The following is an 11,985-nucleotide window of genomic DNA, read 5'->3' on the forward strand; positions in this document are numbered from 1 at the left end:
CCTTTCAATACGCTGGAAATCCCAAATAGCTGTACATTATCAGAGCAGACTAGACTTTCTGGCTCACCCTGTAGCATTAGGGGCCTTGCTTACCCAGAAAAAAAAAAAGATTTATAACCAATAATTGGAATTAATTAGATATGGCCAATTTCTCACATAAATTATGCTGATTTTTGTGAATTCGTAGACTTTAATGGCTACATTAATAATTAACTACAGATTAAAAATAATCACAAGTGCAATTGAGAAAATATCTTCCCACAGGTTACTTCATGATTCATTTTCAATTAAAGGGTTTGGTACTCATTTTCAGTCAATCAGGGCTTGTATGCTGCTCCTGGTGACTTCACTGTAAATCTGGAGTGATTTTCTTAGGAATTCAGTGGCACTACTCCAGATTTACATAGATCTAGCCCAAAGCAAAATTTGTCCATCGAGTCCATCGACTAAAGCGTTCCCTTATCTTCAAAGGGAATTGGTTTCATCTGTAATAAAATATCTGAGGGCAGCCTGGGCTAAGCCTAGTTATTTGGCTTCACTGAGGCTCTTTGTGTGAATGAATCTTTTTAGATTTGAGCCTAAAAGTTTGAAACCCATAAGCAACCTTCCACAGATTTCACTGGAGCAGATCCAGGCTCTATGGAGCCTCTGCTAAGAGGCTTTTCATTATGGCAAGAAGCAGTTAAAGTTGCAAAAATTTGTTGGGCTTTTCATAAGCATGCATATAAAACCTTGTGCTTCCCAAATTCCAGAAGGTGCCAAATATGATTACAATGTAGCTAGAAAGAGAAAAGGATGAGGTGTCTGGGACTCTGTCCATGCTGGTCTGTCTTTGCACGGGATAGTTCTGGTTAGCTATATTCTCTTGCTGTATTATATCAGCCTAATATTTTTTTCCAAACACGGATCAATCAAACCTCATTAGTTTAGTTTCTTTGTTACTTGTGATGTGATCAAAAGCCCAAACTTCAGATCAAAATTCCTCAGTGAATAGTCCTATGTTTTTAACTTAGACTTACTGAGTTTAATGCTTGCCACACGGTAGGGTATATGGTGCGTACTTCTAGGACATAGGAGCTCTGATTTGTATTTTGCCATGTGATTAGGTACGATGAAGCAGAGAAATATCTTGCTATGCTTTCCTTAAGGGCACATAGTAGGAACTGTGAGCTAGTAAGTTCTGCATTAAAATATATATCTTTGCTCAGTCCATTCAGGATGTTGGCACACCTATTCCCTATTCCTATATCTTGCTGCAAGAATAATAAAAAGTAGATGTAGAGTTGGTTTACAGAGCTCAAGATTTTTATCTGATGGGTTATTTGCATCCTTTCTCTGTCAGAGAATGGTAGCATGGTGCAGCTTTTCCCCTATTGTCAGGTAGGCTGGCTGATACTCCTGGAAGTGTTTCTTTTACTGCATATCAATATCACTGCTGTTCGGTGCACGTAGGGAACACAGTGCTCCCAGAACTGCTGAATGAGAGTAGATGGTGGCACCATGCATGCACTGTAAGGAAAGGCTGGAGGAAAGATGTCTGGGGGTAGGCTGCTGACACCAATATGAATTTGCCAGCATTCAGTATGCTTTCGGGTTGCTCCCAGGAGTGCTCGTTGTGAATTGTCCTGGAAGAGTCTGTGAGATGGGCAGGCTGATCCAGCAGATCTAGGAGCTCATAGCTCCTGCATCAAAAGGAAGCTTGCAAGAATTTTTTCAACATGTCCATGAACAAACACATAGGGAAGAGAGGATTTTTCCTTTGTTTGAGTGGGATCCATCCTAGACCTCTCACTGTTAGGGAAACCTTTGTGTTCTCTGAATGTTTTGATTGAAGATATACTGTTTTACTGTCCTCCCTGTAGAGCAGCAGGGGACAGCATTCATTTATAACCAGAAGTATTATGACAACGTAAAAAACCAAAATTTAGACTAAATATTGAAGAACATAACAACAGCTAAATATATTACATTACTAAAGAAACATCAGAAGCCCTGTAGCATGGGTCACATATAACTATGATATACTCAAACCTGGGAGAATACCCTGTAAGGAATAATCTCAGATTCTTCTATCTATCTGGATGATGAAGAAAAAGAACAGTAAGGAAAGTAAAACACTGGGGCGGGGGTCCAGAGTGGCTCAGAAATCTCCATCCCTAGTATGTAATTGGAATTGCCCTTGTTGCATCTTGTTTATTGCTGCTTGTGGTGTTCATCTGATTTTAGGCTCTTTATGCCAGTGGGTCACGGAGTCATGCAGCTGTGAATCAGCTGCAATAACTAGAGTAGAATCAATACCTAATTCTATAAAGAAATCCTCTTAAAAAGGACAGGAGACCAAAGCTAGGATTAATAGAGCCTTCCAGTGTACACCTCCAATTGCATGTCAGAGAGTTGTCAGTATCCCTGATACAATTTACACTGCGTCAAAAACACAAACCTCAGCAAGTACAGAAAGTGAAAGCAATTTTGGAATGATCTATGCTAGAGCAATTCCCTCCACAATAGGTCTAAGCTAACCCAAACTGATGCTTTTTACACAAATGATTATAAATAGAAGCCAAAATTTTGTCAGACCAATAGTGCAAACGTAACATATTGGCCCCTTGGTGTCATTTGAAGAAAATTAATGCAGAGGGCCAAAGAGAGAGAGTCTGCAATATGTAATGCTCTGGAGACATAGCTGAGATTTTGTTCCTAGTGTAGCAGAAATAAATGCTCTTGGCAAGTCATAGGGGAGAAATAAGACATGTGCATAAGTAAGATTAATCAGTAAAGCCAGTGTCTATCTCATAAGTCATATCTGACATCAAAAGGGCCAAGGTTGTTACATGTTAAATTTGTGCTACTACAGGAAATGAAAAATAACAAAGAATCTCATGTGCAAATTGTGCTGTAGATTTGGAGAACATGCAAGCACTATTGAGAATGTGGGCACAGGAAGAAGGAGTGGGGGCTTCTCTTTCCTCCCTGAAAGGGGAGGAAAGCTTAGTGTGGAATCATGGCCTAAGCAAAGCCAGTGACAATGCCCCTGTGGCTTTTACTGGGACCAGGTTCTGCCTGTGGTTTGTACATACTGGGTTACAGTGGAAAGGCTAAATTTCTCAGCTTTACTCAGGTAAACTCTCTCAGCACTAAGTGAGAGTGACAACTGGCCAAAGAGCCTGATTCTTTTTGCTGAAAATGCTAGATCTGTTAAATCACAGGCAACTGAATTTTTCCTCAGTGAGGGTCAAATAGGCTTTTCCTATACTTTTGTGAACCACCATAGTGCGATTGAATGAGGGAACTGGGGGAAAGAAGTGGCTGCCAGAGTGTACAGCTGTGGCCCACGGGTTGCAGGTCCCTGATCACCTCCCCTTCCTTCCATGCAGTACATGCAGGAGTGACCTGACACAGAAATGCCTCTTCTCTTGCACACTGAGCAGTGATGGCTTGGTGCGTGCTGCTTTGTCTCCCTTTGCAGCAAACCACTGTGCTAGCTGTCTGCCCTTTCTGCAAGGACGAGGAGGTGTGGCAGGAGAGATACTGGGTTTCTGCAGCATTGTTCTCTGTTTCACTCCTAGATTTCCTGGCATGGTTGGACTTCCTGATGCACTGGGCTTGTTTTTGCTCTGCATCAAAGACAGCTCTTGTCAAGGCCCAGGAGAACCAACATCAGCAGAATCAAAATGTGTTCTTTCAGGATGTAAGACAGAGATACCTAGTCTTACTTTTTTAAAATAGAAGTGTATTGAAGAGGGCAGATACAATGACTTTTTATCTGTTTACTGTTCTTTTGCTGCTAGTCCTTTCCTCAGCAGTTTTCTGAGTCTTACTTTCAAAGCTCAGTGAACCAGTCGGGCACAAGCCACCCTCACTGTGGGTAAGGGAAGGGGCAGCAGAGATGACTGTCAGGGAATGGCAGGACTGCGCCTCCTCTTGGAGAATCACATTTTGAGCTTCTGCCCAGTTCATGCAGCTCAGTGATGCTCCCAAATGGACCCAAGCCTTCAAGGCACAATCTGGCTCTACTAGTTTTGTGGCAAGGGTTGTCTAGGCGGGTTCCCCCAGGACTGAAATGAGAGACCTCCCATGCTGAAAACACTTGAATCTGTCTGGAGCTAAAGCGGCCTCAGTGGTAATTAAGATTTGTAATGGGCTTATATCCTTGGGGAAATGAGCACAGGGCTCGAGACGGGGCTGAACAAAGACTGGCCCAAAAGTGGCCTATAGGAAATGGCGACACAGGTGTCAAGTGTTGGGAATCCTGTGCACCAGGACAGGAAGGTGGGTGGATAGGGGTCCCCATTTCACTTCCAAGACAGGACTTGTTATGGAAAGCACTGTGGAAGAGCATTTATTGCTGCCGTGTCAAAACTGAGCTGTTAAGCTGGAGTTTCGTCTTGCTTCTCTGTGTCTTGCTGTCCTGCTCCCCTCTGGCAGAGGGAAGGCTAACAGCTGTCCTGCTCTTCAGGACAACTTTTTCCCTGTTTGTTCAAGTCCATTGCTCACTTGCCAGTTTCCCCGAAACAGGAAAACTAAGTGGTACTCTAATACAGTTTAGGAGATCTACCACTGCACAGGCAAAACAGGACTCAGTGGAATAAAATCAGAAGGGGAAAATGTGCCCTACTTGCATCACAAACTCATCCATTGTGAAGAATTTCCAAAGGATTTTGGATGCTGATGCCAGTGGGGAAGAAACCAGCACCCATGGGGTCCTGCGAGAGGGAGGATGGGGCAGAGGCGCAGTGGGGCTGGCTGATGAGCCGGCAGTGGTGGCAGTGCCAGCAAGGCTGAGCAGCCCCGGCCAGCTGGCCTGCAGGAGCCCGGGGACCGCGCATGGTTCGGCTGCAGGCAGCGTGCCAAGCTCCCCGCCTGTGTGTTTGCAAGGCACCGGTGCGCAGTTTACTGGGATGCGAGGGGAAGCTTTGTGAACATGACACCCAAACTGGCATGCAGATAACAGGGCTTTTTAAAAGCAGCAAGACTGAAGGCTAGCTCTTGTGTGTGTGGGAGCTGTTAGTGTAGGAATATGCTAGCTGTCCTGCTGCTGGCTCATTTGTATTACATATCTTAAATAGAAAGTGCAGACAGGAGGAACCGTTTGCCAAATGCACTGCTAGATAAAAGATGTAAAGATGGAGTTAAAGGTGAGGCTGTGTATTAGTCATTTAAAGGTTAAAATGACATTGTAATTAGCTATGCAGTTCCAGGAACTTCTGAATACAGATTATATTGGCAAGACAACTTGTCATGTTAAGAACATGCAATTAAAGTTTTTTTTGCCTTCAAGTGATGAGAAAGAAAACCTGATAAAGATGATGGACCTAGACTGAAAAATCACTGTCCCCTAGCCCTGCCCTGCAAGTTGTGAGAATAAAGTCCCACTAATATGGTTAATGCATGGATTTGTGCGGTGAATGGACCTGTTAGCTACCCTGCAGTTTATTTGTAGAGCCACTCTGCTCCTTGGATGCAGCGAGGGAATGAATGGATGAGTGTAAGTCCCAATAAACTTATCTGCTTCTGGAGTCCCCGCGTAGTGCAAGTACCTTGGGACAAAGTACTTGCCCGGCGTTAGAGAGTGTGGTGACTTGTGCCTCCCTGTTTTCTGGTCCAACTTTGTATTGTCTCATAGCAGAGACATCCTCTGCTCTGCAGCTGTCATAACACTTGCAAACCACCCACTCTTCACAGGAGCAATTACATGTAACCCAACCCCTTGCTGTATGTGCAAGCTGATCTCTCCCACTGCCCTAATTCAGGCTTCAGAATCTCTTTGTTTTGCAGCGCTGTCACCCCTCTAGCAATTGCAGCAGACCAGCTTCATTATTTTCCAATTTGTGCTCCGGTCTCTGAGACCTCAGACCTGCCAGCCTTCTCCCCATGGAATTCCACTTAAGCAGCTCAGGCAGGGTGCTGTCTGCTGGAGATTCCCTTGCCTGCCTCTTTCAGAGAAACTAACAGGATAATTTATCTTTTTCCTAATTGTATCAAGCTATTTGTCAGACATAATTTTTGCTTCTGATTTAATTGTCTCCTCTCTACTCCACAGCAGAAATTTGCTGTAAATCTTAGCTTATTGGTGCTGATTTATTTGAGCACTTGTTGCGGTTTCCCACAGCCCGCCTTTCCATTTTTGCGCTGCCGCATCCCTTACTGTATCCTGGGCCAGTTTGAACAGGGATCATGAGGGAGAGCTCTGACAAAAGCGGACCTCCCTCCCATTTTTATTGTTTCATCCTGCATTTTTAGGTCAGGAAATTTGTTATCATGGGCAGACCTTTACAGAGAAGTTGGGGCTGCAGTTGTTGCCGCTGTCAAGTTTACTTTCTCAGCTGCTGTTTGATTGCAATCTGGATTTTGGTGTCTCTGAAGTTTGATGTTTGTATCCACTCAGAATTTAGCTATGAACTGCCTCCTACCTCCCCACCCCCCAAAAAAAAAAAAACCAAAACCCACTCCAACCCACTAACAGATTTCTTTCTAGCAAAAAAAAGGGTATTAAATACTCAGATTTGACCAGAACAGCTTTTCTGTTTCATAGGAAACTTCCATTTTAGTTCAAACCAAAACACAGCTTGTACTGGCTATTTAATTCACTAACATCACTGATAATTTAGTTCAGTTATCGCTGATAACTTTTATTTATCCAGCTTTACTCTGTACAGCTTCCACAAAACATCTCTGGAAAACTACTGGAGCTGGAAATGCTCCAGAGAGCTGCATGTGATGGTTTGTGGGTCACTGCTGAGCACTTCAGAGCCTTCCTTATGGCCAGTCAGGATCTCAGCTGCTGGTCTCTCTTTGGGAAACCAAACTTGGGTTACCTGCAGCAGTGCCTTTGCTGTGGGGCTCTGCTCTGCTCTGATGTTTGTCCCACAGCCAGGTCCCTCTGACCATGTTGGAAGTGGACACTCAGTGAGACCTTTCAACCTATTTGACTTCTAAGGAGCTCTTCCAGGAGAGCAGGTGGTGGCCTGCGTTGTTGAACCTGGCCTGGGCCAGCCTCCCTGGGTGCAAGGATAGCATTAAAGTCATTTTTATGCCTTCATGGTGTTTCTAATAAAAGCAAATGGCAATGAGGCAAAAATAAGTTAAAAGCTACTTAAGATTTATTTCTTGCTTATCTGGCCAAAAGTTTTAGCCAGCTCTAATAAAAGTGTTCCCCAGGGAGCTGTGTTTTGCAGTTAAAAATAAAGTAGGATTCATAGGCCAACCCTTGAAATCTAAACTTAGGCAGCTAAATAGAGATAGCTTAAAGATAAGACCAGCTTGGAGTAGGAATCCTCAGAAACAGAGTTCTGAGGTCAAAAATACACTTTCTGGACAAGCCAGCCGTCTTTGGGGCTGTTGATGGAGTGTCACAAAAATACAGGCACTGATGTAGGCTAGCCCTCTCCCCACCTCTCTCTGTTGAGGCACTCAGGAAAACACTGCTGTGTGCATGGAGAAAGAGATGGAGGGGGCTGATGAATCTGCTCAGTGCCATCCAGACAATGACCAGGTGCCAGCGTGATGTTGGTTTCACTGGTCTGGGATGCTGCTGTTCTGCGGGATGGACCTTTGAGTGAGGGCTCACGGTGTTGCCTAAAGCCAGAATCAGGAAACTGCAGTAGCTTGGTTGTGTCATGAAGTCACCAAACATAGAGGTCATTGACATTGAAATAAAGGACTGGGACTGCTTGGACTGTCCTCCCCTTAGGAGCTGGTCCTTGGCTCACGTATGTTGAAGCCAAAATTTCTGCCCTAAATATAAAAAAGCTGTCCCTACATGGAGTCTGTAGATGTGCAATGGGTTTCAGTGCCTCCCACTCCCTGCAGGGCTGTGTCGCAGCTGGACATACCCTACCCTGCATATGTAGCGGAACTGCCGGCCGGAGATCTGGCTTTCCACGTGGTAGAGGTGCATTTGGCTTTGAGTTGTAGAAAGCAAAAAGATGGTAATACAGTAATTTTTTTTTCTAGCCAATAGATGGTGCTCTCCAGCTGATTTTCTGGCTTGAGTGGGAGTTTGAAGCCAGCCCTTTTGTATTGTTAACTCCGGTAAATTTTTTTCTGGATTGGGTTGAACTACTCAGTTATGAAACTCAGGACAGGCTTTGGAAACTCTCTTCAGAGCAGACCTGGCCTGATTGACTAGGCAGATTTCTTTCCATTTGCAATTAAGATTTTATTTAAACTTAAACAATGGTTAAACAACAAAAAACATCATCCTCCGTGTTCAGTGCGCTGCTGGCAGCCTGACAGCTTAGGAATTTTGAATTACACAATAATGACCTAGTACCAAATAGGAACAGAGCATGTCCTTAAACATACTGTCAACTAGGAACACAGCATGCTCTTAAACTCCCTGAAGCCTTAAATAATCAGATTGTGACAAACTAATACAACCAGGGGGTAGGTAAATCAGAGCAGAGTAGTTCCTTCCTGGCACTTGGGACCCTTGTTTTGGAGATGGAGGTTCACAGCTGGTTTAAGCTAATTGACAGCTGTGCTGTGGGTGGACAGGCTGCTGTTGTGCACTCCATTGCTGCCGACTGGGCGTTTGCACCCTCCCTGTGTGAGTAGTGCTGGTGCTGTGGCCATTGGATGAGGTGGGTCAGATAAATGTAGACTTGGTAGATTAGCAAGCTGGTCCAGTCTGTCACACAGCCACTCAGCTGTCTGGTCTAAGTAATACATGAATATTTTGTTACTGTGCTTTCCTGTTTTTCCATCAGCAACCTGGGCTTACACTGCTGTTATGCAACTTCTCCTCCATTTTACCTCATTTTATGAAGTCTTCTCTGACAGTATTTTGGTTAACACGCTTTTGTTGAGAGGTAGTGTGTGTGTCTCCTGCTCTTGCTCCTGGCTGTGTCATCCCATCCCCTTGCCAACTCTGCTGTTTGTTGGGTCCATCTGTGACCTGATTCAAGTCACTAACGTAAGTGAAAATTAGCAGTGGAGAGGGTCAGCAATACCCTTTCAGTCTTTCAGCAACAGTGAGCCCAGAGATCAGTTTTGTTTGCTGAGAGAACTGCAGCCGGAACCTTCAGGAACCTGATCTTGCTCACATTGAGGCTGACAGCAAAATTCCACCTGATTTGGATGTCGCAGGAACAGTGTCTGGGCTCCAGTCTTGCATGTGCCTTTATGGAACAGCCCAGGTATAGGTCTTGTGCCTCCTTGGGGTTAAGCATACCAATATGTGCTTCAAATAGGTACCTGTTGCTTGCATACATCATCCTTAGGAAAGCAATATTTTAAAGGACTCACAGATGCTTACAGGAAGGCAGGATATCACAAAGGAGAGATGTGTTGCATCAAAGACAATGCTCTGCAAATGCTACATCTGAGATTAACTTCCTAGCTGTCTCTTGATTTACTTATAATCAAGGACATGTGAGCTGCAACTTCCTTCCTTTACTCTTCCTTGTCAGAAGGACTGGTTTAATGCAAAGCTAGGGAGTACAACAGGACAATTCCTTATGCTTTGTTGGTGGTTTACGTGGACAGCACTAGCCTGAGTCACTCTGTTGGAGGTGTGGAGCACATTCTCCTGTGTTAGCTCAAGAGAAAGTATCCAATGTGTTCAAGCTGGTAGGAGTTTCTTATTAACTCCCTTTCCCCCAAAAGTGTTATCACAACGATCTAATGCATTTTTATGGGTATGAAATCTTCCCCTGATTACTGAGCTGAAGGGAACATGAGAGCAATTTGTTCCGGTTAATAACCAGGAGGCTTAACTTGAAATGAGTTGGAATGAAAGCAAGTGTAAACCAGATGCAGAGAGAACAGAGTTGCAATCTATTGAAGAAGTGCTTGAGGTTTCTTGTGCACATTTTTCTTCAAAACAAATAATAACATGTTGAGAGTGCACATCAAATCCATGGTGCTTTGTCCTTCCACTGTGAAAGCACAGTTATGTCTGCTGAGAACAGGGAAAAGCCTTGCTTTGAACAGCATGTGTGGGAGCAAATGAAGATGGTTGGGTTGTATCGTTGTAACTCTGGAATGGGCTTCTCTAGTGGCTGTTTTGAGGTTGCCAGATGAGCAGAGATTGTTGCTTTTTTTTTTTTTTTTTTTTTTTTTAACTCAACGGCCAATAATGAAAGTTCTTATCAAGACTATCTTGGGTTTTGCAAGACTTTGGCTTTGGTTCTTACAGCCTGTGTCAACTGGTAAACTCAAAGGAGGCACATAGATTTATACCTTAGCTTCCATCTGTCTGCAAAAGTAATCGATCACAATGAAATCAAATTGTTTCTCTTGTTTTTTTTTTTTTTCTCCAAGATGTCGTCTACTTGTTTTCATGCCCAGAAGGTTCGCATGAACCTGATTCCCTGGTGATGTCCTGGAAGAAATTGGTTTCAAGGACCATGAATACGAGTTTATTGAGATGAAGAGGGGAAATTCTCTACAATACCAAGTCTTGCTTGTGCTATGATTTCTATGTTAGGGAGCACTAGTCACATGTCTTGATAGAATCTAAAGCGCAGAGCCTTACTAATAGCAAACCCTGCTCTTGGCGCGGTCGGCATGTTAGTGGTTCTGTTAACTGTAACTGCGGATTGGTCTGAGACACAAGGTTGGTTGCTATCTGTATTCGACAGATTTTATGGAGGCTCGTATCATCTGTTCAGAGGCAGATGTTAGCAACAGTGTGTAGGCCCAGAAGCTAGATGGTGTTGACAGCTGACTTGGAGTTGCATCTAAGAGCAGCATTTTTCTAAGTATTGAATCAGTGCCAGAAAGGGAACCCCAGCTCTGGTTGTCTTAGCAGCACATATGACCACTGCTTAGCTCTGTGTATTTTTGCTGTTACCTTACAATTTCATTGGTGCTGCTGTTCTTTGTCAGAAAGTTTAATACATCCCAGAGCACCCCATGAGTGTCTGGGCACTGGAGGCTGTATGTCCACTTTGCAGTGTTTATTTCTCTGAAGCTGAGTGGGTGGTAGACATAAGAAAGAGGCTTCACTAAAATCAGGGTGGTTTTCTTTTTCTCTGACATACTTCTTTCTCATGTCTTATTCAACAGAGTCTAAAAGCTCCTCTCACTGGAAAGTGGTTGCAAGGCATGGAGGCCCATCTGTCTTTCCATGAACCTCAGTCTTGACAGAACTTCACTTAGTGACTGATATAGTCAGGCCAAGGAGGCTCCACAAGTCTACCTTCCAGAAAGCTGTATGTAAGAAATAGCAGCAGATGCGTTTAAGACGGGCATTTTATTTTTTTACCACCTCCTCTTCATCGAAGGTAATGTTGTAGCTACTTGTCTTGCCAGCCCAACCACAATTTGCCCTGGTGGGATCTAGCCAGCATACAGCATCCCTGGTCTCCATGGGCTCCACTAGCTCAGATCCTGTGTCAACACACAAGGATTTATTGCTACCAACAAATTCAGGCATTTTGTTTAATCATCAAGGTTTTTTACTATCCAGGAATGGCTAGAATTACTTGGCTGCTATAGATCATCTATCTGCCAATAATCTGGATGAATTACAGATATTAGCAGGCCTGCAAAAACAGTAGTTAAGCAGAGCTCTTTAGCATTGCGTTACTCTCCAGTTCACATCAGGTATATAATAATCTCATCATCTCCATTTGTCAAGAGCTAAACCTTTACTGAAACACAAAACAACCATGGCTTAGCTTAGTCACCATTAGAGGACCAGGCTATTGTATTTATTTAACAAATGGAATATAAATTTAGGCAGAGGGGCTTTAGGAGTGCTATGGGAAAGTAACTTTTACAGTAAGGCCACCTTCTACTGTACACTTGGGTAAAGCAGTGGCTCGAGAAATAGGTATAAAGCAGAAGGAATTGACTGTTCCTCAGATCCTGAGAAGTCCCAGCTGCTTCGGGCAAGGCCATGAGTAGAAGTGTGACCCTTTCACTCATACAGTGGCCCTTTCCCCTGCTCCTTGTGCAGCAGAGTGCGGATGCAAAAACAGGGAGGGTGGGAAGTGAAGGAGGCACAGCATTTATCTATGGGCATTCTGCGTGGTGGGG

This window comes from Chlamydotis macqueenii, chromosome 7 (genome assembly GCF_036417535.1).
Source record: "Chlamydotis macqueenii isolate bChlMac1 chromosome 7, bChlMac1.mat, whole genome shotgun sequence".
In the NCBI taxonomy this organism is placed as follows: domain Eukaryota; kingdom Metazoa; phylum Chordata; class Aves; order Otidiformes; family Otididae; genus Chlamydotis; species Chlamydotis macqueenii.